Raw genomic sequence first — 25331 nt, 5'->3', positions numbered from 1 at the left:
GGCTCTGATAACTCAGTGTTTTGCCCCCAGGTCACATGGCTGGAAAGGAGTCAGAGCCAGGATTGAACCCCTGGCCTCTGGCTCGCATTCCTCTGCTCCTGACCACACCCAAGGCCCGCCAGGATGGAGAACAGGTGAGTGGACATCACTGTGCTCTGCAGGAAGAACAAGCCTGGTACGGGAAAGCATCCAACGCTTGTCCCTGCACGGTGGGTCTCTGTTTGACACTATATGTTCATGCAAACCAGCTTCTACACCTCCATCCTGACTGCCACTCCAGGCCTTTACCTGGGCACTTCCTGCCCACAATGCCCCTCCCTCTGCCTCCAAGCCCCCTCATTCATTCCTCAAGGCTCCATTGGGTTCCGGCCCCTCCCGATTGCCTTGCAGACTCCTGACTCCCTCCCTGACCTTGGCCTCTGGTTTCAACAGCCTGAGGTCTTGGGCCTGGATAGAATGATCTCTGCAGAGCCCATTCTTTTTGGGTGAATATTATGGAAAGTTCCCCTCATATCTTATCAAGACATTAGGCCTCCAGGCAAGACTGGCAGCTCCGTATACACGGGACAGGGAGGAGTTCAGTGTCATGGACTGAATGTACCTCCTCCCCAAAATTCATGTTAATGTCCTAATCCCCAATGTAATGGTGTTTGGAGATTAGGGTTAAATGGGCCTCTAGGATGGGGCCTCATGATGGGATTGATGACCTGATAAGAAGATGGAAAGAGAGAGATCTCTCAGCCATGTGAGGGCACAATAAAAAGATGGCCATCTGCAAGCCAGGAAGAGAGTTCTCACCAGAAATGAAGTTAGCTGGCAACCTGGTCTTGGACTTCCAGCCTCCAGAACTGTGAGTAATCAATGTCTGCTGCTTAAACCACCCAGACGGTGGTATTCTGTGATGGAGCCTGAGCAGGCTCAGACAAGCTGCTTTTCATTGTACACAGAGCCAACCTAGCTTTTGGTCTACACCACGGCCTTACATTAGGCTGGTGGGAAAGTCTCAGGCCACAGAGATGCAGTGAGGGGATAATGAGGGAAGAGGAGGAGGGACCAGACAGAGGCGGTCTGGAAATAGCCTTCTGACATAGTTGCCAAGAGCCCTGGGAGTAGCTGGCCACGCCTCCCCAGCACTCTCTGAACCTGCTTCTGTCCCCAACTATCAGCCCGACAGCCTCCCAGCTCTCTGCCAGCTCTTCCCTCAGACACTATCCAGGTGGAGGCCACACCCCTCAGCACCTCCAGGACAGCCACATGGCACTGCCAGCAGCACAGGGAGCCAGAGCCCCACCCACTGGGGCCCCACAGGCTCTGTCTGATTTCAGTCTGTTCCACAAATCAGACCCTCAGCAGAGCACGGCTGAGCTTCCCTGACAGCTGGCCACGTGACAGCCACCAGATTTCAGGTGTCCCAGAACACAGGAAAGTGGCTGTGATGGGGCCGTGAGGAGCCACAGGCCAGCTCTCTCTTCCACCCACACCTCCCATAACAAGCCTGAGAAGAGCCCTCACAGGTCCAAGAGAAGAGGCCAAGGAAAGGGCACCGATGAGAAAGCAGGGCTGAGGAGACCGATGTGAAAATATATGTCTACTGTCCCTCATATGTTTTGTGTTTGGTAGCCTGTTTCAAGAAAGTAAGTTATTTGACCTGTCCCCCTGATCTTCCGGATCTGCATCGGACCTTTCTAAGAGCGGTTCACATGGAAACAAAAGTCAGCTTTGCAGCCACGAAGCTGTGACGGTTTTTACTGAGCTGACAGAGATTTGCCAGGCAAGGGAGTCTATGTCTCTGGGAGACATACGTTTCTTAGTGGAACTCCAAACTTGCCTTCAACGTCATCTTATTTAACTTCCCTCGCCCCACCCCCCCCAACCCAGTCCAGCGATTCTCAACCGGTATGCCACAAGAATTGTTAAAACATGCAATACCTGACTATTTGGTCAGGGGCACTGTCACATGAAAAAATGACAAGAGCCAACACAACAACATCCAGTGTGAATGAATCAAAATTATACCTCTTTTCTGTCAGAACGGCCAAAAATATTTTTTTGGGTGTGTCACAGAATTTTAGTAATTAGGTTATGTGTACCATGAGATGAAAAAGGCTGAAAATTGCTGCCCTGGTCAAAGGTAATTTTTGTAATTGAGATAGAATTGACATAAAACATTGTGTAGGTTTAAGGTACACAATGTGTTGATTTGATAGACATAAATTGCAGCAGGCTTACCAACATGGCATCAGCTAACGCCTCCATCACATTATGTAACTCAACAATTTGCTTAACCTTTCTCAGAACGTGGCTATGGCTTCCAGACTAGCCCTCAGTCTTAAATTTCCTTTCTCTTTGAGCAAACACCAGCACTTGGGTCCTGTGAGAGCAGTCCTCTGCTCATATGAAGATGGGAGGGTCAAAGGTTGAGAATGGAGGTAACTCAGGAGCTAGCTGTGACAATCTCCTCACCACCAGGATGTATTACGGATCTTCAGTTAGCGTTGTTCTGAGAATTCTGTGCTTTGACATGGTTTAAAACAATTCCACCCTCATGACCTAATCCCAACGGCCGCACCCACAGATACCATCACAATGGGAGTTAAGATTTCAACATATGGCCCTGACCGGTTTGCTCAGTGGATAGAGCCTCGGGCCGTGGACTGAAAAATCCCAGGTTCGATTCCGGTGGAGGGCATGTTCCTTGATTGCAGGCTGGATCCCCAGTAGGGGCCATGCGGGAGGCAGCTGGTCGATGTTTCTCTCTCATGGATGTTTCTAACTCTCTATCTCTCTCCCTTCCTCTCTGTAAAAAATCAATAAAAATATATTTTTTAAAAAAAAGATTTCAACTACGAAACGGGTTTGGCTCAGTGGATAGAGCGTCGGCCTGCGGACTGAAGGGTCCCGGGTTCGATTCCGGTCGGGGGCATGTACCTGGGTTGCGGGCATATCCCCAGTAGGAGATGTGCAGGAGGCAGCTGATGGATGTTTCTCTCTCATCGATGTTTCTAACTCTCTATCTCTCTCCCTTCCTCTCTGTAAAAAATCAATAAAATATATTTTAAAAAAAAAAGATTTCAACATATGAATTGGGAGGGCAGAGAGGGCAGTGCACAAACGTTCCATCTCTAGCAGTAGCCAAGACTTTGGAGGAGGGGTCCAACTCACCACCAGAGCACGGCTTGAGAGCCTGACAGCCCTGGAAACTTGGAGACTGCAGGGCTGTAGGCTGTGGGCAGTGAACAGACTATCCTAGGTTCAAATCCCTGCTATCCCACTAATTGTCTATGGAATCTTGGTCAAGCCACTTAACCTCTCTGAGCCCATTTCAACTGCAAAACGGACACAATAATCTCTGAGTTTTGTGAGGATATGATACACATGCTGCTGGTGGTGCCAAACCAGAGACATATTTAGAGTAATTTCAAGCTCTATCTTTACTGTAAAAACTGACGTCTAGAAAAAAACTAGTCTTGCCTATCCATTACAGACTATTGCTTTTTCTCATATCCTGACATGATACAGGAACATCCAATGAAGAGCTGGCGGGCAATGAAATGTCAGTGGCAAGGTAATTATCAATCACTGCCAGCCCAGCCTGTTCCAGGAAGCTGAACTTGTGTGCATACCCTGCGCCTCCGACTCAGGCTCCCAGAACCCAGGTCTTCCACCCTGGCTGATGCTGGGGCTCTGACTCCTGGGAAAAGGAGTTTGACACAAGAAGGAAATTTCATTATCTTTGCCCTGAAGCACCAGCAACTGCCTACAGAGAGAGAGCAAGAAGGGAAGGGTGGGAAGAAATAAATTACAGTTTCCTCCTGGGTGGTTAGTCCATTTAAAAATGGGTAGATTCAGAGAAGTGTTTCTTTATTTGGTCCCTTTATTTCCAGGATCTCAGAGATAAACAGGTGACCAACCTTGACCACCATCCATCAGTCAGCCCCCTTTGGCAAGTGGGGAACATAGGCTGTGTTGGACCAATGTCCCCACCAGTTCTCCGGAGACGGAAGGAAGCTGGGGGCTTGGAGGAGTCCATTGGGAAGGGAATGCTACTCCCTACCCGCCACGATCCTGCACTTCTCCAAGCCTATGCCTCCTGGATTCCGGAATTCCGTGTGACAAGTTTGCTCATCTACTCAGTCAGCATTCATTGAGTCTCACAATGTGGACACTTACAATGTGTCAGGACCAAGCTCAGCACAGAGGATTCAGAAGTGACTGAGATAACATGATCCCTTCCCTCCAAGTACTTGTTCTAATATAGGGACTCTCAACCTTAACACCTTAACACTGTTGAAATTTTGGGTCAAATAATTCTCTGTTGTGGAGCTGTCCTATGCATCACAGGATGTTCAGGGGCAACCCTGGACTCTCCCCACTCCACTCAGTTGTGACAACCAAAAATACCTCAAAATATTGCCGAGTGTCCCCTGGGCATTGAAATCCACCCACCTCCCAATAGAGCCACCGTTATGATGGGACAGTGGAGAGGGTGTGGCTTTGGAGCTAGATGGGCCTGGTCCTCCCACCCGATTTGCTGTATGACCTCAGGGGAATTACTTCCCTGAACCATAGTTTCCGTATTTGCAAATTATAGGTAACAAACATACTTTTATAAGGTTGTTAAGAGAACTAAAGATCAAATATGTAAAGTACTGTAGCAGACATTGTCAATAGCCATCCAAAGCCCATCCTCCCCACCCCAGTTCTTCTTACTAGCAGAACCCCAGTTCTGTTCAAGGTTTCTGACCTCAGGAAAGTTGGCTCAGTGCCTTGGTTTGGGGGAAGATATGAGCCAGGACTAGCCAATGAGATGTAAGGGATGGAGCCCTCTGGAAAAGATCTTATTCTCTGACTAAAAAGGGGGGGGGGGATTGATAAAGAGTGCAGTGATTTTAAAATTTGTGCACAAATTCTTCGATACTCCTTCCATCAAACTGTGGAGCCTCATTCCCTTCTTCTAGAATGTGAACTAAACGTAGTGACTCATCTGTAATGAACAGGGCACAGCAGAAGTGAAAATGTGTGACTTCCAGGATCAGAGCATGAGAGGCACTGTGGCTTCCTCCTGTGCTCTCGGATCACACCCTCTGGGGACCATGCTGACAGGCTGTGAGGACACTAAAGCAGCCCTGTAGAGAGTCCCATATGGAGAAGAGGCCCCAGCTGACACCACCAACTTGATGGCGTGTGTGGGACCCACCTTGGAGCAGGTCCCCAAGCCCCAGTCAAGCCTTCAGATGACTGCAGCCCTGGCCAACATCCTGACTGAAACCTCAGGAGACATCCTGATCCAGAACCACACAGCTGAGGGACACCTGAATTCCTGGCCACAGAGAATAAATGTTTGTTGTTTTAAGCTGCTACATTTTGGAGTGATTTGGAAAACTAATACAAGGAGAAACTGTCTGAATTCCCACATGCCCATCACCCCCCAGACCTGCCTTTAGACCTTGTCAGATGAGGCTAGAGCCATACCAGGCAGCATGAGATGAGCCTGAGACGGAGGCCTGGTGAATTTCAGGGATGCTAACCAGGGCCACAAAAACAACGCCAACACCACCACTTTTTCCAGATGTCTTGCTATGGGTGGAAAATACCCCCTATTTGCTTAAACCAGGGGTGGGCAAACTTTTTGACTCGAGGGCCACAATGGGTTCTTAAACTGGACCGGAGGGCCGGAACAAAAGCATGGATGGAGTGTTTGTGTGAACTAATAAAAATTCAAAGTAAACATCATTACATAAAAGGGTACGGCCTTTTTTTTTTAGTTTTATTCATTTCAAACTGGCCGGATCCGGCCTGCGGGCCATAGTTTGCCCACGGCTGGCTTAAACCATGGTTTCCTGTAGCTTCAGCAATAATTACAGCAAATTCTAAAAAGACAGTGATGATCTATGATGCTATTTTTACTATAGCTTCTATGAATTCCAATCCTCTCAATTCCACACAAGGTGTACCCACATTCTGAACTAAAGGTACTGACAGTGATAATGGGTGGAGAGCACCAAACTGAGAAGCTTTTAAGCTTTCACCTTTCATCCTTCATTCTGAGCAATCTGATATTCCTGACAGGCCAGGCCCAGGCCCCATGCTCTTAGTCATCTTGTGCTGCCACAACAAAGTACCATAGAGTGGGGGGGGGGGGGGGGGCATAAACAACAGAGACCCTGAAGGCCGGCAGTCCACACATGGCAGAGAGACCAGAGGTCTGTTATAAGGGCACTAATCCCACCATAGGGCCCACCTTCATGACCTCATTTAAACCTAATCACTCCCATCTCCAAATACCCTCACACTAGGGGTTAGGGCTTCAACATGTGGATTCTGGGAGGAAACAATTCAATTTGGCTCATGTCAAACTGCAGAGACTTCAACTCTCTATTCTCCAGAGAGATGAAAACAACAAAGAATTCCCTTTTTCTAACTATCATCTTATTTACAGAGGGCTAGAGCTGGGTCTCAAATTAACAGCCAGACCACTGAATTGTCAACCCTCCAGGGAGTAGCCCAGAGAACTGGCAGAAAAATCACAGAACTGGGAAGCTGCACTGTAGCTCTAGACACTGTGTCTCTAACCTTTTTGATACTCCATTGCTCAGTTGCCCGGTCTACAAAACAGCAGTAGGGAACTCCATCTCAGAGGCTCACAAAGGAAGTGCAGGAGCTTGAAAGACTGTCCTGGACGCATGTACCGTTACCTTCCCAGGCTCTGATGCCACCAGGGATTAATAGCTGGAGTTTCGGGTATCAGAATGGATTATGTCAAGATTTTCCAGGACAATGAAGACTGTCTTCAGTGGAAAGATGAAAAAGCTGCCTAAGAAATAAAACAGTCTCTAGACTCTAAAAGCAAGACACTGAGTAAGTTGATTCTTGGCAAGAATGGTTCTGCTGACCAGAAGTTGGGAGCTTGCTGTAACAAACGCTGCAGGTGACATACAACAGCAACGTGCCCCTTCGTCTTTGTAAACTAGATCTCAATTTTTTAAGGAACTGGGGCTCTTTCTGTTGCCAGGGAAGCTGGGTCCTTCCCAGTTACAAGGATGAATCTTGTCAGTCTTAGCCAGGATTGGCCAACCATAGTGCTGGCTAAACCCGGACCACCGCCTGCTTTTGTGCGGCCCAAGAAAATGGCTCTTACATGTTTTAAGTGGTTAGAAAGATCAAAAGTATAATAATAGTGTTTCCTGACATTTGACATTATATGAATTTCAAATCTCTCCCCTTCATTTACGTATTACCTGTGGCTGCTTCCACACTGAACAGCAGAGTTCAGTAGCTGCTACAGAGAAGGAATGGCTACAAGGCTAAAACATTTACTATCTGGCTGCTCACAGGTAAAAATCCCTGGTCTAGTGTCCACCGGAATTATATGGAGGCCGTATTCAAATACAGATCGTGGAGAGACAAAGCAGGAAGCCTGCAGGAGGGAGTGAGGTGGTCCACAGGTTTGCCCAGACAGCAGGCAGCCCTGGAGGAGGAATTCACGTCGTCTGCAATCCCCTCGGATGTTGGGCCTGACAGACTTCTACGCATGGAGCAGAGCGACAGAACAGCCCAGCTTTCAGTCAAGGACAGCAGCAGGACACTCGTCCTCTCAGAGGTGAGGGCGATGGGACAGGAGTACCCCACTGCTGTCTTCCCATTGCTGAGGGCAGAGTAGGGGCCTGGGGTTTCTCGCAGCCTCAGAAAAAGAGGGGTGAGCAGCGAGCGGGCTATTTGGAAAGCCAATGTGGCTTCTCAGCTCCCTGAATGAGGTCTGGAATGTGACTTGGTTGCTTTCCTGGAGAGAGAGGCATATTTCCGAATTGCAGGCACAGAGCGTCTAAGTGCACGTGGGCCAGACTCAGAAAGAAAAGGAAACCTGTGCTTCTGCTTCGGACCTCGGAGACAGACTTGCCAAGATCCCTCCTGGGATCTCTGTCAGTTCAGCTGCCCACTGAAGGGTCTGAAGGGAGACTGCTTGGGAGAGAGAGGAGAGCTGACGTGGCGGGGACTGGTTTATCCCTGTGTCCACACACTTCTTCCCTCGGGGAAAAGCTTTGTGGGGTTTTGTTGGGTTTTTCGTTTTCTTGGTATCTTAATGGGAATCTCGATTAAGAATCATCTGTTGCCAACTTCGTGCTGTAAACCCTAGAGTGCAGTCCCGGGAAATGTACACGCCCAAGCCCAAAGCTGAAGGCACAACTTTTAGGCAGCTTCACTTCTGGTGGTGGGGTAGAGGGGAATTCTTTTCGTGGGCTGCTGAATATAGTTTCCTGTTTCTTTAAGAAGCTAGATAATCAATCACCTCTGGAGTTTTGGGGACAGGGTGCCAACAGTCCCCTATGCTGTTTGCTTGCTTTGACTCTTCTGATGACACTTGGTTTTCACCTGGGCTGCCGAATGGAGTTACATTTTGCAAGCCCTGCATAGGAGCACAGTGGAGGATGTGCACGGGCGTGATCCCAGCTCGGCTTACTTAATTTCCCAGGACCCTGTTCAAAGGCACAATGGAATCCATTTTCAAACGTACTATTGTTTATGTTTTCATTTTAACTATTTTTTTAAAGTTCTTATATTTGTAATTGGTGTAGGATACACATAACATAACATTTACTATTTTAACCGTCTTTTTAAGGGTTACAGTTCGGGATACTAAGTACAGTCACCGTGTTGGGCAGCCATCACCACCATCCATCTCCAGAGCTCCTTGCATTGGCAGAACTGAAACTTTGCACCTACTGAACAGGGCCTCCCCACACCCCCAGCCCCTGGAAGCCACCATTCTGCTCTGTCTTAAGTGGAATCATACAGTATTTGTCTTTTTGTTAATGTAGAAAATGTGTTGAAGACTATCATTTTAGTTGTAAATTTAATTGCTTTTATAGTCAGAAATTGACTCTGTGAATAGTGTGTGTTATCTTAATGTTGCTAGGTTTCTGAGCAGAAACCCTTGGGCAGCTAGCTGGTCAGTAAAACAAGGTCAAATGATACACGCCCAGCTGTGTACAACTTCTAAACCAAAGAGTATACTGTTGTTCAGGACAACAAGGTTTTGAGATTATGGAATAATGAAGATGAAAACCTGGATTAAGTATTTAAAGCTACGCTGTCAGGTGAGGTACATAGACACATTCAACACGAAGGATGGGCCCTTGGTGCCATCCAGGGAAGGGGCCGTGTGTGGGTTAGAGGCCTTGCTTGCAGAGCCCCAGCAGAAAACTGAAACTGTTATCCTGAGGAAGCAATGATTAAGTGGACATGGTTTTTCATGGTGCCTAGGCATCCTGTTTTAATCTTTATTACTGGAAAACATGGAAATTACTTTATGTACAAATGTTTAACTCAAGTGGCTTAAGCAAATACACACTCTGACTTAAACAAGAAGATCTGTTAACAGAGTTTTACTGCATCTGTGTGTCCGAAATTCACCTCTTCGACGTCATTAAGCTCTGATGGATGCATATATGAAACCTTGATACCAATCTATTCGAGTGACCCAGAAAAATCATCAAAATCAGAGGGGAGTGAGATCACTGTTGCTCAAGACAGTAGTATCTGGGAAGGCTCAAAATGATTTTGCCGGCCCGAACCAATATGCTCAATTAATATTTGACAAAGGAGGCAAGAACATACAATGGAGCCAAGATAGTCTCTTCAATAAATGGTGTTGGGAAAATTGGACAGATATATGCAAGAAAATGAAACTAGACCACCAACTTACACCATATACAAAAATAAACTCAAAATGGATAAAGGACTTAAATGTACGACAGGATACCATAAAAATTCTAGAAGAATCCAAAGGCAAGAAAATTTCAGACATATGCCGAAGCAATTTCTTCACTGATACAGCTCCTAGGGCACTTGAAACTAAAGAAAAAATGAACAAATGGGACTACATCAAAATAAAAAGCTTCTGCACAGCAAAAGAAACCATCAACAAAACAACGAGAAAACCCACTGTGTGGGAAAACATATTTGCCAATGACATATCTGATAAGGGCCTAATCTCCAAAATTTATAGGGAACTCATACAACTTAACAAAAGGAAGATAAACAATCCAATCAAAAAATGGGCAAAGGACCTAAATAGACACCTTTCAAAAGAGGACATTCAGAAAGCCAAGAGACATATGAAAACATGCTCAAAGTCACTAATCATCCGAGAGATGCAAATCAAAACAGCAATGAGGTACCATCTCACACCTGTCAGACTGGCTATCATCAACAAATCAACAAACGACAAGTGCTGGAGAGGTTGTGGAGAAAAAGGAACACTTGTGCACTGCTGGTGGGAATGCAGACTGGTGCAGCCACTATGGAAGACAGTATGGAGTTTCCTTAAAAAACTGAAAATGGAACTCCCATTTGACCCTGTGATCCCACTTCTAGGAATATATCCCAAGAAACCAGAAACACCAATCAGAAAGGATATATGCACCCCTATGTTCATAGCAGCACAATTCACCATAGCTAAGATCTGGAAACAGCCTAAGTGCCCATCAGTAGATGAATGGATTAGAAAACTGTGGTACACCTACACGATGGAATACTATGCTGCTGTAAAAAGGAAGGAACTCTTACCATTTGCAACTTCATGGATGGAACTGGAGAGCATTATGCTAAGTGAAATAAGCCAGTCAATAAAGGAAAAATACCACATGATCTCACTCATTCGTGGACAATAGAGACCATTATAAACTTTTGAACAATAATAGATACAGAGGCAGAGCTGCCTCAAACAGATTGTCGAGCTGCAGCGGGAAGGCCGGGGAGGGTTGGGGGGCAGGAGGTAGGGGGGTAAGGATCAACTAAAGGACTTGTATGCATGCATATAAGCATAACCAATGGACATAAGACACTGGGGGATAGGGGAGGCTAGGGGACTGTCTAGGGCGGGGGGATAAAATGGATACATATGTAATACCCTTTGTAATACTTTAAGCAATAAAAAAAAAAAAAAAAAAGAAATTTCAAAAAAAAAATAAAATAAAATAAAGGAAAAATACCACATGATCTCACTCATTCATGGACAATAGAGACCATTATAAACTTTTGAACAATAATAGATACAGAGGCAGAGCTGCCTCAAACAGATTGTCAAACTGCAGCGGGAAGGCCGGGGAGGGTTGGGGGGCAGGAGGTAGTGGGGTAAGAGATCAACTAAAGGACTTGTATGCATGCATATAAGCATAACCAATGGACATAAGACACTGGGTGATAGGGGAGGCTAGGGGACTGTCTAGGGCGGGGGGATAAAATGGATACATATGTAATACCCTTTGTAATACTTTAAGCAATAAAAAAATAAAAATAAAAAAAATAAATAAATAAAAAAAATGATTTTGCGCTCGGCATCTGGGACCAAGACCGTGTAGCGGTCCTGGGATCACCACTACCAGCTTCTAAGGAATGCCTCTCCATATGGAACACAGAATTTCGAACACCACATGTTTCAAAAGAATTACCACAAGGGACCAGCAGTCAGCTCTGGTATTACGGGGGACATCTGTTTATGCTACATGGAAAATTTCTAACTGTTGACTCCAAACAAGTGTGAAGTGCCATCACCAGCAGATGCGCTTGGAAAATGCAAGCATAGGCACGGTCCATGCACTCAGGCTGTGCGTTAGTGTGTAAAATGGGAAACCTCACGGGGGTATGGACTTGGACCCCAGAACTCAGAGCCATCAGAGAGAATTTTAAGGGGAAGAAAAACTGAAGCAAGTATCCAGCCAGAGGCTCCAGCATCCAAACAACTTTTAAAACCATAAAGAAAGATTTAGAAAAACACACAGAAGTAGAACTACTCAAAATTTTGGCTATTAAGCAGACACCTGACTTTCCTATGATTATTGGGGACACAGTACTAGGACTTCTGGGAAGATGGGAAACAGAACCATCATTTTCCCCTAGAACTCTCCGATCATTTATCCAAACTCACGTGCTTCCTCACAGCTTGTGCCCTGGCTCAGTGGAGGTCGCCTAGAAGAGACCCATGTATAGATGTTACTGCTCTGTCTACAGCAGTCTCTGACATTGCTGAAGCCATCACCTGTGCTTGCTTCAAGATGTTCTCGAGCACTGGTGATGGCAGTCTTCAAGAAACAGGGGTCCAGCTCTCGCCGGTTTGGCTCAGTGGATAGAGCGTTGGCCTGTGGACTGAAGGGGCCCGGATTCAATTCTGACCAAGGGCACATGCCCAGGTTGTGGGCCCGGTCCCCAGTGTGGGGCATGCAAAAGGCATCTGATCAATGACTCTCTCTCATCATTGATGTCTCTATTTCTTTCTCCCTTCCTCTCTGAAATCAGTAAGAATATTTTTTTTTAAATAATTCAATGAAAAGCCTCAGGACACAACAGAGGAGACCACCTCCTGCCCTGCAATACGAAACAGAGCAGCTCCACTAACTGCAATGAGCGACATGTTTCTCCCACCCGATGTGAAAGACATCCCAGCACAGCATAGCGTCTGCTTCTCCAGTATCGTAGCTCCTTTATTTGAAGTGAAGTGAAAATGCTGCCATGAATCCTGGAATACACCCTCCAACCCTGAACCAGATGGTGGACTGGCTATGCTTCCTTCCAGATGCTAATTTGAATGCTGCCAGAAGCAAAAAGGCCACTGTTCAGACTTCACAAGTTTGTGAAACCTCAGATATGCATTTGGTCCCGAGCTCAACAAGACTGAAATAAGTCTTCATGAGCCACAGAAATTAAGTCAAGAAGAGAAGAGTGGGGAATTATATTCAGTTGCAGAAGTGCTGGAACTCTTCTGATATTACCAGCTCTCCTTCATAGATGCTTTAAGGAGCTCTTGTAAAAGGGGATTCTTCCCACTCACCCAGGCAAGAGGTGTATTTTGTTCGTGACTGTCTTGGTGACAAGAGAAATGCGTCAGCAAGTACCCAGATGATCACTTGATGCCCTTCAGTTGGACTGCAGGTTCCATGCCAACCTATTCTAGTTTAAGGATGCTGGCAGACAGAGATTCTGAAACTTTTTAAAAAATATGTAACTAGCTAATTTTAAGTAAACTTATTTGTGACACTTAAAAATGAAAAGACAGAATGTGGGCCCTACCCCAGAGTTTCTGATTCAGTAGGTCTAGGGTGGGGTCCAAGAATGTAATTGAAGTTCCCAGGTGATGCTGATGATGCTGGTCTGGGGATCCCACTTTGAGAACCAAAGGTCTAAGCCACAGTGTCAGGGTGGCTGAGGGATCTAAGGCGCCACCTGCTACAAATGACAAAAAGAGCAGACAGATGGAAAGAAACTGGATTCACCATTACAGAACTAAGCCACTGAAGGAACTAACCACAAGGCCACCCTCTGTAAAACAATGGCTGCCATGACTGTATAAGCCACTTCCACTTGGGTTCTCAGTGATTCGAAGCCAAGCACATCCTCTGAGGTGTCATTACTCCGCACAGCCTGACACTAGCTAGGTTCCAACTCTACCCCTCACCACTGTGTGCACACCACCAATCCCAGACCATGAGGACTGGGGTCAGGCATAGGGGCCACACTTCCCACCATCCTACAGGAGAGAGGGGTAGAAGAAAGCATTATCTTGAAAACCATCAAATCCCAGGTTGAAGCCTTATTTCCATCACTCAGTAACCCTGTGACCAGAACACCTGTTCACCCCATACCCCGGGATGTGACTACACCCTCATGGTTGACCCCAGCAGCCCTGTCTGTAGTTCTGGGCAAGATCATTTCCTCTCTGGACCATTATTACCCATTAGGGCTGGCATATCATGAACACTCCCCAGGTCTCAGACACTGTGCTAAACCCTTTACCTACATGATTTTATTTACTAGTAATCCTCACGGCAACCCTAGTGGATGGGACCATCATTCCCCCACCTCACAGCTCAAGATCACACAGCTTATAAGGGCAGAGTCAGGATTCCAAGTCAGATCTGACACCTCAAGAGCCCACGTGCTTGAGTTCTACACATCAGGGGCCCCAGAAACATTACTGCTTCTCAGTGTCTGACGCACAGGCTCCTTCCTCTCCCATCACCCACCACTCAGCCTAGAAAAGGAGGCAGAATGTTGACTCCACTTTCAAAAGCCACCAGCTCTGGCCTGCGAGCCCGAGTGAGGCTGACATCAGCACTGAGGGAAATACTGAGAGAGAACTCAAGACGTGGACGAGACGGTGCCCCTTGAGAACTGTGGTGACAGCGTTGACTGCAGGAGCCCAGGCCTGCCCTGCATCTCATCAGCGTGGGTTCCGGGGCCGCAGCCTGGTCTTACCTGCCAATTTCCCTGCCTGGCTGAGCATCCCCCGCCGCCCCTCTGGCTTCCAGGTGTCTAATCAGCCTGCTGATTCCGCCCTGGAGAGCTGGGCTGTTTGCCTTGCCCCTCCAGAGGGCAGGCGGAGGCAGTGGAACCAGCGGCAATTCCGGAGCCATCACAACTCCTGGCTGAAACCAAACATGACAGATTTACCATTGGGCAGGCTGTTCCATTTATTATTTAACGCTCGCAATAAATATTTGCATGACCCAGCGCTGGAGGGAATGCTCTGTGATAACTCACTGCGTTTCTCTGCCAAACACCACTGCAGTCAGGCCCCAACGCTGCAGCGAGAACATTTTCTGCTATTGCTAAGGAGCCAGGTGATGTTCCTCTGGTAGAAAACATATTCTCGCCTGTCTCTAAGGAGGGGGAAGGGAGCAGGGAGACTGTAGTTCCAAGAAGTGACTAGATAAGGCGGAAGATGAAGATGATAGCTGATATCCACTTAGCGCCACGGTATGCCAGGGTCTGTGCTAAGCGCTTCACATTCATTCATTCGACACATCTCTAGGGCAGTGGTTCTCAACCTTCCTAATGCCACGACCCTTTAATATAGTTCCTCATGTTGTGGTGACCCCCAATTTCATTGTTACAAAGTGAACATAATTAAAGCATAGTGATTAATCACAAAAACAATATGTAATTATATGTGTTTTCCCATGGTCTTAGGCGACCCCTGTGAAAGGGTCGTTCGACCGCCAAAGGGGTCACGGCCCACAGGTTGAGAACCGCTGCTCTAGATGGTAGAGCCGCCAGACTTAGCAAATAAAATACTGGACACTCAGTTAAAATTTGAAATTCAGCTACACTATGAATAACATTTAGTACAAGTGTGTCCCATACAATGCTAGAAAAATTATTTGATGCTTATCTAAAATTAAAACTTAACTGGGCCCCCAGTTTTTCTCTGATAACCCTGATTGAGGTTATGCCCAACTGTGACTGAATAGCAAAAGGGGGTTATTTTCCACTGGGGTTCAGGGAAGGAGCTCTTAAGAAGGTGACACTTGAGCAGAGATGTCAATAAATGGAGACTTCAATGACCAAAGGGAAACACAGTTCCAGGCAGTGAGAAGAGCCCATGCAAAGGCCCTGAGGCTGGGGCTAAGGGAGGGGAGAGGGGGGCATTTGAGGAGTAGAGGGAAGGAGAAAGGGACAAGATCCATGGTCATGATAAAGAATTTGGATGTTACTCTAAGTCAAAAGGAAGGCACTGAAAGGCTTTTCTGCTGGAAGCACCAGATTGGGGTCTGATGCCTGCTGCCTGAATCTCTGAATCCAGCTGAGACACAGAGGACCTGACATTGGCAGGAAAGGAAAAAAGGAGGAACAAGGGGGAAAAAACCTGCTTTAGAAGAGAGCTGAGCAAGTCTCACAGGAAACGTACGCACAATAGCAAACCAGCCGCCCTCAACAGAAACCTCCACATTTTCCCTGAGTGGTTCCCCCAGCCAGGCAGCCGGAGGGAGGGGGACATCGGTGTGACAACGCCATCAATTTCCATTTTGCTTTGGCCAAATACAGAAAGGACATTTCAAAGACTTTTAAAAATAACTTCCAAACAACTCAAGGGTAGGGGGAAAAAAGAGGGAGAAAAGCTATATTCAGCCTGCTCGAAAATAAAAATAATGACAATAACTAATACAAATAAAAATAATTGTATTATGAAGCAGGCAGATTATGGTGGCAGGGTCCCACAACTAGGAAAGGACCAGGCAGGGTTTTTGTTGGTTTATTTGTTTTTATACTCACCCCAAGGACATTTTTTCCATTGATTTTTAGAGAGAGGGAAGGGAGGGAGGAGAGAGAGAAACATAGATGTGAAAGAGACACATCAATTGGTTGCCTCTCATACACGCCCTGACCAGGGCCAAGGATCCAACCTGCACCTAAGGTGCATGCCCTTGACTGGGAATCGAACCTGAGACCCTTCGGTCCTCAGGCCAACGTTCTAATTGGGCAAAACCAGCCAGGGCCAGGCAGGGTTTAAAGGTATGTTTGTCTGGCCTCAAATCCTGGGCTCCCCAAAGCTCTCTGGGGACTTGCTATGGACTGAATTGTGTCAACACTTCCCCTCCCCAAATTCATATGCTGAAGCCCTAACCTCAGTGTGATTTTTTCCAGAGAAAGGTTGTTAAGGAGATGATTGAGGTTAAATGCGGTCATAAAGGTGGGGCCCTCCTCCCTCCCTGTCCATCTCTCCCAACCCTGAGGACACAGCGAGAAGGCGGCCCTCTGCTAGCCAGGAAGCGAGCCCTCCCTGGAACCTGACCACGCTGGCGCCCTGATCTCAGACTCCCAGCCTCCAGAGTGGGCGCCATCAATGCTGCCTGTGGTATCTCGTTATGGCGGCCAGGCAGACTAAGAAAATGATGTGAACCCAACCACAGCCCAGCTCCCAGCCAGCCCATCCTGTCAGCCTCGCTATGGAAAGCAAGATCCCTTACCCCACCTCCTCTTCAGCCTTCCTTCTTAGCTGACACCTAGAGGGGCTTCCCACCCGGCAAGCCCTTCCCTTCCGCCCTTCTTCCCCACAGGACTCACATGCCTTGGGAGATGCCAAGCAGTAAGTCCTGGCAGCACAAGGACTGCTCTGGAGCGGAGCCCAGTGGCAGAGTGGAAGGAGCACGGCCTTGCTATTAGAAACCCGAGTTCCAATCCCAGCTCTATCACCAACTGATTAGGTGGCCATGAGCAAAGACGTGAACCTCAGTTTCCCTTTCTGAGGAACTGGGATAATACAATGCACCCCACTAGGATCATTGTGGAATTAAATAAGATGCTAGATTTTTAAAAACATATATTTCATTGATTTTTTACAGAGAGGAAGGGAGAGGGATAGAGAGTTAGAAACACCGATGAGAGAGAAACATTGATCAGCTGCCAACTGCACTCTCCCCTACTAGGGATGTGCCCGCAACCAAGGTACATGCCCTTGACCGGAATCGGACCCGGGACCTTCAGTCCGCAGGCCGACGCTCCATCCACTGAGCCAAACCAGTCAGGGCTAGTTTTGTTTTTTTTTTTAAGTCAACTCAACACCTGGCACAAAGTCAGCGCCTGATAAGCAGTAGCTGTTAGTAATAATCACAACAATAACAATCAAATCATGGGATTGCATCAGTTCACTCAACAAATTTTTATTGTACACCTATTATATGCTAGACCAGTGGTTCTCAACCTTGGCTGCACATTAGAATCACCTGGGAATCTTTTTAAAATCCTGATTTCTGGGCCTCATCCTCCGGAAATTCTGTTTCTTTGTTATGGGTGGGGCCACAACATTAGTAACAAAGAAACAAAATTTCCGGAGAATGGGGCCCAGAAATCAGGATTTTAAAAAGATTCCTAGGTGATTCTAATGTGCAGCCAAGGTTGAGAACCACTGTGCTAGACACTTGGGGATACAACAGTACATAAGACACACACGATTCCACATGCATGAAACTTCCAATGGAAGTTACAGCATAATGAAAAATATATTTAAAAATCATACAAAAAAGTATTAGAAGTGTTGAAGAGTGCTATAAAGGAAGGTTTCTGTAAGAGATTCGTCTACTTCAGCATCAGAGAAGGCCTCACAGGACACCTCAGCTGAGACCTGGGGTGTGAAGGAGCCAGCCAAGCAAAGACCAGGAGGCATGCGCCTTCCCAGCACAGAGAGCAGCCCGGGGAAAGGGAGAGAGACCGGAGAGAACTGGGGTGAAGGGAGGCCAGTTCATCTGGAGGAAGCAAGGCAGGGAGACGCAGTCAGAGAAATCAGCCAGGAACAGAGCATACAGGGTCTGGCAATCCATTTCTAGGTTATTCTGAAATCAAAGACAAGCAGGCACTCACACAAAGAACACAGCACATTAACTGTGAAGAGTAAGAGCTCAAAAACTGTGAGCTCCCTTCCCTGGCCTGAAACAGCCAAGATACATAAAAATGGCCCCTCTGTTTTGACTTTTGGGGTTTGGTTTTTTTAAAACCATGGACTGGAAGGGTAAGGTGAGGAGAGAGAGAGGGGATGTGAGGGAACATGTTCAAAATCAAACCAGACAGAAACGCCAGCTGGGAGTTTTCTCTCCAGATCTCCGCAGCAATGGCCGTATCCGTGGACCTGCAGGAGACAGAAGAGAAGCCAGCAGAGCCTGGAATTCCTTCTGCAACCAAGACCCAGATGCCAGGCAGGTAGCGAAGCTGCCCCTTCCCCACATCCACCCATGCAGCTTGTCTGAGGACAGAGCCTGCCAACCTCCTCCTGACACCAGACTGACCCGTCATAGCCGCTCTAGGCTGAAGCCACCAGCCTGGGCCAGGAAAGCAAAATACACTGTTGTTGGTAAAAGCTGGGGGTGAGGGGGGGCAGAATATGGCAAGTGGTGAGGACAGAGCCACAGTCTAAGTCTATGACAATTCACCCAGCATGCAATTGGGCCCTTCTTGGACTTCTAAAACCCGTTACATTGTATTTATGCAGCCACACAGAATCTACAGTAGACTCCAAGAAATATGTAATACAAAATTATAAAATATAAATTAAAAACTGGGACTAGAGGAAAATAACTTAGAATAAGAAGCAAAGGCAGGAATAGAACAGGATGGGAAGTAGGATAAAGATACATAGGCCAGAAGGTCAGTTACTAAACCGGATCTGAAAATGTGGCTCTGAGTTCCCTGTTGGCCAAGTCAAAAGGAGCAGTAGAAGCTGCACTCGTGGTCCACAAGGAGAAAGACACTCAGCTGTGCCCTGTCATGTGGCCTCGGGTAAGTGGTTAACGTCTGCTTGGACTCAGTTTCCTCAACGCCAAAAAGGGATGAGAAACTATTGAATCTTTATGACTCCCTCTTTAATTAATTTTTTTTAAAAGCTGTAATAAAAATCAAGAATGGCTTATCTTTCAGCTTAGACCCCCAAAATAAGAATCCCAAACCCCAATGTCTATAAGACCAATCGTAACAAAAATGAGAGGCACAGCCTGGGCGTAACCCAGTCAGGAGGGGCAGCGGCTGTGGGAACTGCAGTCTGTGCTCTGTCGACAGGGAGCGCTGCTTCTCACCTCCGGCTGATTCTTGACTTACAGCAGTGGTTCCCAACGTGGGGCACACATCCCACACGGGGGCAATTTGATTTTTAAGAAGGGCAATTCGAGAATGAGCTATTAACAGTGAATTTTTTGCATTTCTTATGGTTCTAAGGGCCTCATATACAGCATATAAATATATATACTGTGACATATTTATGCATTTCAGTTCTCTGTTATATGTTTTGAAACTTTATTTGCTATTTTTTTCATATCACTTCATATTATTATTATCTTTTAACAATTTCTTAGTGATTTCTTCCTCAGTACTTCAACTGTCCTTTCGTTCTTTTATATTTCTCTTTCATGGATGCCATGTTCTCTGGAAGCTTGTGTAGACCAAGTTAATGACCTTTTAGGCTTCCTCCACGTGAACAGGGGTTCACTTTTTGAATAATAAGAATTATATGTCACAGGGGGAGCATCAGGATTTGAGAGATGCTTAGGTGGAGCACGGCCTAAAAATGGTTGGGAACCACTGCCCTAGCAAGCATGTCAAACTCACCACCGGCTACAAGTTTGACATGCTTGCAGAATGTGGGCCCGTGTTCTGATTTTTGAGAGGAGCTCAAAATCAGAGTTTTTAATATAAACTCTTCTAACTTTTAAATGTTTACGTTTAATTCAAATTTACTTCAAATAACATGCAAGTCAAACATAGCCCCATTTGAAGGCCAACTTCCAGAAAGAAACAACAAACCCCTTTACCGGCCTGTACATGGATTTTTCTACAGGTTAAATTGCAATCCCCAGGTCCTATCTTGCCCCAGCTAAGCACCGCAAAAAAGCATATCCCAGCAAAGGTATGATTCTTTCTCAATCGCAACCCACACACATGGTTGAGTTCCTCTGTATTTTAGGGACAGTGAAGGACAAGCCAGTGTAATAAAGAAGTCGTCACCAAGTAGCCAGGTGGGCCTTGCTCTCTACGCCATCAGAATGTTGAATTGCCCCCAGAAAGTTCTCAAGGTTCGGTAATGTGTGCGGAAATCAGCCCTTTCAACATCGCCTTCAGGGCGCATGGCTGGATTTATTTCTATGTGGAACAGAAAGCACCCATCCCTCTCCGAGTCATTATTCCTCCGTGCAGCCCCTGAATGAGCGTCACAGGGCCCTGCCACTCGGTTCACTGCCAGTTCAGCACAGCAGGCACTTGCCAAATGCCCACTGGATACAGGTCCCTCGCTAAGACAGGTAACCCAGATAAGCAGTGTCTAACACATTGCAGGGGCTCAACAGATGAAACCACTGCTCGTACAGAAACCAACTGGAAAACAGAACCTGTTTTGTTTTTTTTTAACGTTTTTGTTTTTCAATTACAGTTGACATTCAATTTTATATTAGTTTCAAGTATGGAGCATAGCTTCAGGTGTACATTTATATAACTTAGGAAGTAATCTCTCCAATAAGTCCAGTACCTACGTGACACCATGCATAGTTATTGGCAGTTTAAAAAAAAAAAAAAAAAAGCAGCCCTGGCCCACCAAAGGGTCACAGGTTCAATTCCCCGTCAAGAGCAAATACCTGGGTTACAGGTTTGATCTGGCCCCAGTCGGGGCGAGTGCAGAAGGCAACCAATCAGTGTCTCTCTCACATCTATGTTTCTCTTTCTCTCTCTCTCTCTCTCTCTCTCTCTCTCTCTCTCTCTCTCTCTTTCTCTCTCTCTCTCCCCCTCCCCTCCCTTCCACACTCTCTCTCTAAAACAACAAAAAAAAGCCACCTAGTTTTCTGAACTTCTCTCTTCCACCATCTTTTCAACAAGAACCTCACCACGCACACCAAGCACCCCTGAAAATGAGGATCCCTCAGACGCATGCTGAGTCCTTCCCATCCATCACCAGGGACTGCACTACACCTCCCCTCCAAAGAAACACACGTACCTGTCCTGGGCCTCGATTTGTGCCGCTGCCATTCCTGACGGTCAGTGTGGATGCAGCACATGGCCCTCCTGGCCCCGCCCTGCCTCTGATTCAGGTGATGACCACAGCTTGGCAGTCCCTCCTCCTCCCGGGTCCAGGGTATGAGCTCGGAGTCCGCAGCCAATTCTCCCAGCGGTTTCATATGGCTGGCGCCTGTCTTACTTTGGAGGTGGTAACTGCCAGGTCTCTTTCCATTGCAAAGCAACAGAGAAGCAACTGGAACCAGTTAAGCAAACACCGTGCGTTTATTGGTCCACATATATGAGGAGGCCGGGGTCCGGACACAGTAGGATTCAGAAGCCCAGACAACTCGGTGGCATTATCCTCTCCGTCTCTTGACTGTGCGCTCCTCCATGGCGGTGCCCTGTGGGCGCTTTAGGTGACTCCATTGTTAAGAGCCAAGTAGAGGCCTCCAGCCAGAGTAAAAAGCAGTCAGCACTTCCGTTCTACGGAGCTGTCTGAGGGAAGACTCCAGTTCAGTCCTTAGCCCCCTTTTCGCTTCACTTGGCCAGCTTGGCCCTGCAGGAGGCTGTTTCTCACCCTCGGGTTCCAGCTCATTGGAGGTCACGGGGAGGACGCTACGGCGGCGGGCAGACACGGAAACGGGGCAACGGGAGGCTCCTCACTCCGCCGCTGCCCTCGGAAGGCACGTTGCAGCCACTCTTCCTGCACCAGGAGCCTGTCCAAGGGCACAGCCCGGAGGGAGCAAGGTGTCATGAGACCGGCTAACGTGCACGTGACTGAACCCCTTGCAGGCCGCCGTATAAACGCCGGTGGTGCTCCGAAGACGAGCCTTGCAGGTACAAGCCTCGCGTGTAAAAGCCGCCACCTACCATTCAGCAGCCTCTTTCCAGGCTCTCTTTGCCCTCGGGGTAGGGGGGGCCAGGAACCGCAAGCTGGCGAACCCGAGCTCCCAGCTCCACCTTCTCAACCTGCGAAGCCACCTTCTCTCCCGCCCACAGCTGAGGCAGAAGCCCCGCCTCTTCCTGTTTCCCGGGTCCTACCACAGAGTTGTCTTTCTGTCCGAAGGAACGCTGGGTCATTGGTAGAGCGTATTTGATTGTCAGGCCCTGCACCCAATGACTGATCACGTTGATGCTGGTCTCCACTTCTGAAGGGCTCTTTCATCTCGCAAGTCTCAGTGATTTTTGTTGTAAATGATAGAAGCCCAACTTATTAGAAGAATACTGAAGAATTTGTAATTATTACTATTACTATTAGATACAATATTATTATTAAATATAATAATAACAGTTTTATTAGTAGTATATTATTAGATAGGTAATTATTATTGGATATAACATATTATAGTTATTATTAGAATATAATAATATTATATTTGTTACCAGGGCTGAGAGGTGGGGAAAATGAGAAGATGTTGGTCAAAGGGTACAAATTTCTAGTTATAAGATGAATTTATTCAGAGGATCTAATGTACAGCATGATGATTACAGTTAATAATACTATATTATATACTTGAAAGCTGCTAAGAGAGTAGATCTTAAATGTTCTCACCACAAAATAGATAAGTATGTGATGTGACGGAAGTGGTGGTAATCAATTTGCAATGTATAAGTGTATCAAATAAAAAAGTTACACATTTTAAACTTAGTGTTATATGTCAGTTATAACTAAATAAAGCTGGGAAAATAATATTATATCATAGTAGTCGTGGTAGTAGGTAATTAATAACACTGGTGCCATTATTATTATTATTATTATTATTATTATTAGGATGGGGAAGAGGAGGAAGGAGAAGAAACACTTCTGAAGCATTTACTACCTCTCAGGCACTATTTCAAGCACTTTGCATGTATCTCTTTTATTCCTTATAACCACCCTCTGATGTAGGTATTCTCATTTACCCCATTTTACAAAGACAAAAAACTGCTGTCACACGTGTAGGCCGTGAGCCGAGATTTGAACCTAGCTGGTCTGGCTCCAGAAGGCTACACTCATCACTGTTAAACTATAATCAAAGAAAGAGTAACCAGAGGAGCAGAAGTGTTCAGGTATAACCGAAACCAAGCACTTGAATTCATTGCTCTCCATCTCTGCCTCTGTCAACTTTTCCCTTCTCACAGCAGAGGAGCTTCCCTCCTGTGGCAGGAGATGAGGCTTCCTACAGCCCATAGCCTCACAGCCTCCAGCATTCAGAAGGACTGACTGACACTTTCTCTGCTTCCAAGTTCAAAAATCCCAGAAGAGGGCTCTGATTGGCCCAGCTTCGGTCATGTGTCAACCTCTGGACCAATCATGTGTGGCCAGGGGGCCACAGTACTATAGTTTCAGGGCTTTGGTTTCAAGTCAATCAATAGCAGGTGGAGGCAGGACCCCACTAGGGTAGTGATGGCGAACCTATGACATGCGTGTCAGAGGTGACACGCAAACTCATTTTTTTGGTTGATTTTTCTTTGTTAAATGGCATTTAAACATATAAAATAAATATCAAAAATATAAGTCTTTGTTTTTCTATGGTTGCAAATATCAAAAAATTTCTATATGTGACACAGCACCAGAGTTAAGTTAGGGTTTTTCAAAATGCTGACATGCTGAGCTCAAAAGGTTCGCCATCACTGTATTAGGGGGTCAAAGTGGCAGGGATGATAAAGGGAGTAAAAGCCACTGTCATGAGAAAGGAGGCATGCCGGGGACACTCACATTGACTTCATCCTGAGACAAGGGAAGTTTGCCAGAAAGCCTCACTGTGAAGAAGCTAGTTGGTGGAGGACTGAGGGCCCTTGCAGCTGGGGCCCTTCTGACATCTGGTCCAGATGCCAGACATCATTCATTCAAAAGTGCACATGGAGCGTTAATGAGGGACTAAAGAGAACAGTCCTCTGGGACTCCCACGAAGAGGCATTAGCATTCATTATCATCCTGCTCTGCCTGCCTGCATGAAATATGAAGGGGTCTTTGAAGACACATTGAGAGTATTTAGCAAATGCTCCAGAACAGCTCTTCTGAAAATAGCCCACGTGCAGGACTCTGTAATCGGTTAAGTCTCACAGTTGCAGTTTTGGCAGGAGGTGGGCTAACTTGACAACTGACATTCATTTCCACATCCTCCTATTTGTCAGTGCCACTGTCTTCTCTTTCCTCCACCCCAATCCTGACTTACATCTCAGAACCCCGAGTGGTGGGCAAGAAAGCAGGCTCTCCAACATGTCAAAACTGTGTTTGAGTCTTGGAGGTGCTGCTGACCCTCTGGGTGATCTAGGGAAAGCTATGTGACCTGCCTGAACCTCAGTTTCCCCACCTGATAAGTGGAGACATGAGTACCTTCCTAGTAAGGTAGTTAAGAGGATTTTAATAATGGGGGCAGAGTCCTGTATTAGTCAGGCTACAGTGGCTGTGCTGCAGTGTCGAATAAAACTCCAAGTATCAGGAGCTGAGTGCCATTCATGTTTCCTGTTACATGAGAGGATCTCTTCCACGGTAGGACAAAATAAGGCCACGTCACCAAGAGATGCTAACACCAGCAAAGGTAATAGGTGGGGAGATGTCTGAAGCATCTTGGAGTCACTGAGTCCCTCGTCCCAGGTCCATGCAGCGACTCCTTCCTTTCCATAAGCCACTAAGTTCCAGTTTTGCTTCAGGGTGTTTGAGGTGGGCTGTGATCATTTGTACCTGAAGGGGCGCAACCTATCGGATTAGCCAGGAGGCTGCTGATGGGTCCCTTGCCGAGTGCTTAGTATGTACCAGGCACTGTCGATCATGTTTTCTGAGCATGTCCCGGGCACTGTTCTAGGCACTTCAAATACACCCATTTCTGCTTAGGGTCAGCTTCACTTCCACTGTGCTTAGTTAACCTGCCTGTGAGTCAATGATTAACACCCCATTTCTAAATGAGGAAACTGAGGCCCAGAGAGGTTAAGTCATATGCAATCTTAGTTTGGGTTCCCCAGAAGCAGACATGAGGCAAGAATTCAAGTACAAGGAGTTGATTTGGGAGACACAGAAACTACCTGTAGGAAAGTGGGAGTTGTGGGATAGGGAAGAGAAAGCAGCCGTTGAAGACTGTGTTCTCCAGGCAGCTCTGGCTGTGGGC

At 46.7% G+C, this 25331-nt stretch overlaps 1 pseudogene; it reads left to right on the top strand.

The window, feature by feature from the left end:
• Positions 1-123: 123 nt before the first annotated feature.
• Positions 124-12128, top strand: LOC132232591 (nucleolar protein 11-like; annotated as a pseudogene).
• Positions 12129-25331: the final 13203 nt, after the last annotated feature.

Source organism: Myotis daubentonii, chromosome 4, assembly GCF_963259705.1.
Source record: "Myotis daubentonii chromosome 4, mMyoDau2.1, whole genome shotgun sequence".
Lineage (NCBI taxonomy): Eukaryota > Metazoa > Chordata > Mammalia > Chiroptera > Vespertilionidae > Myotis > Myotis daubentonii.
Note: the sequence above shows the minus strand (reverse complement) of the source record. Positions and strands in the feature narration are given on the sequence as shown.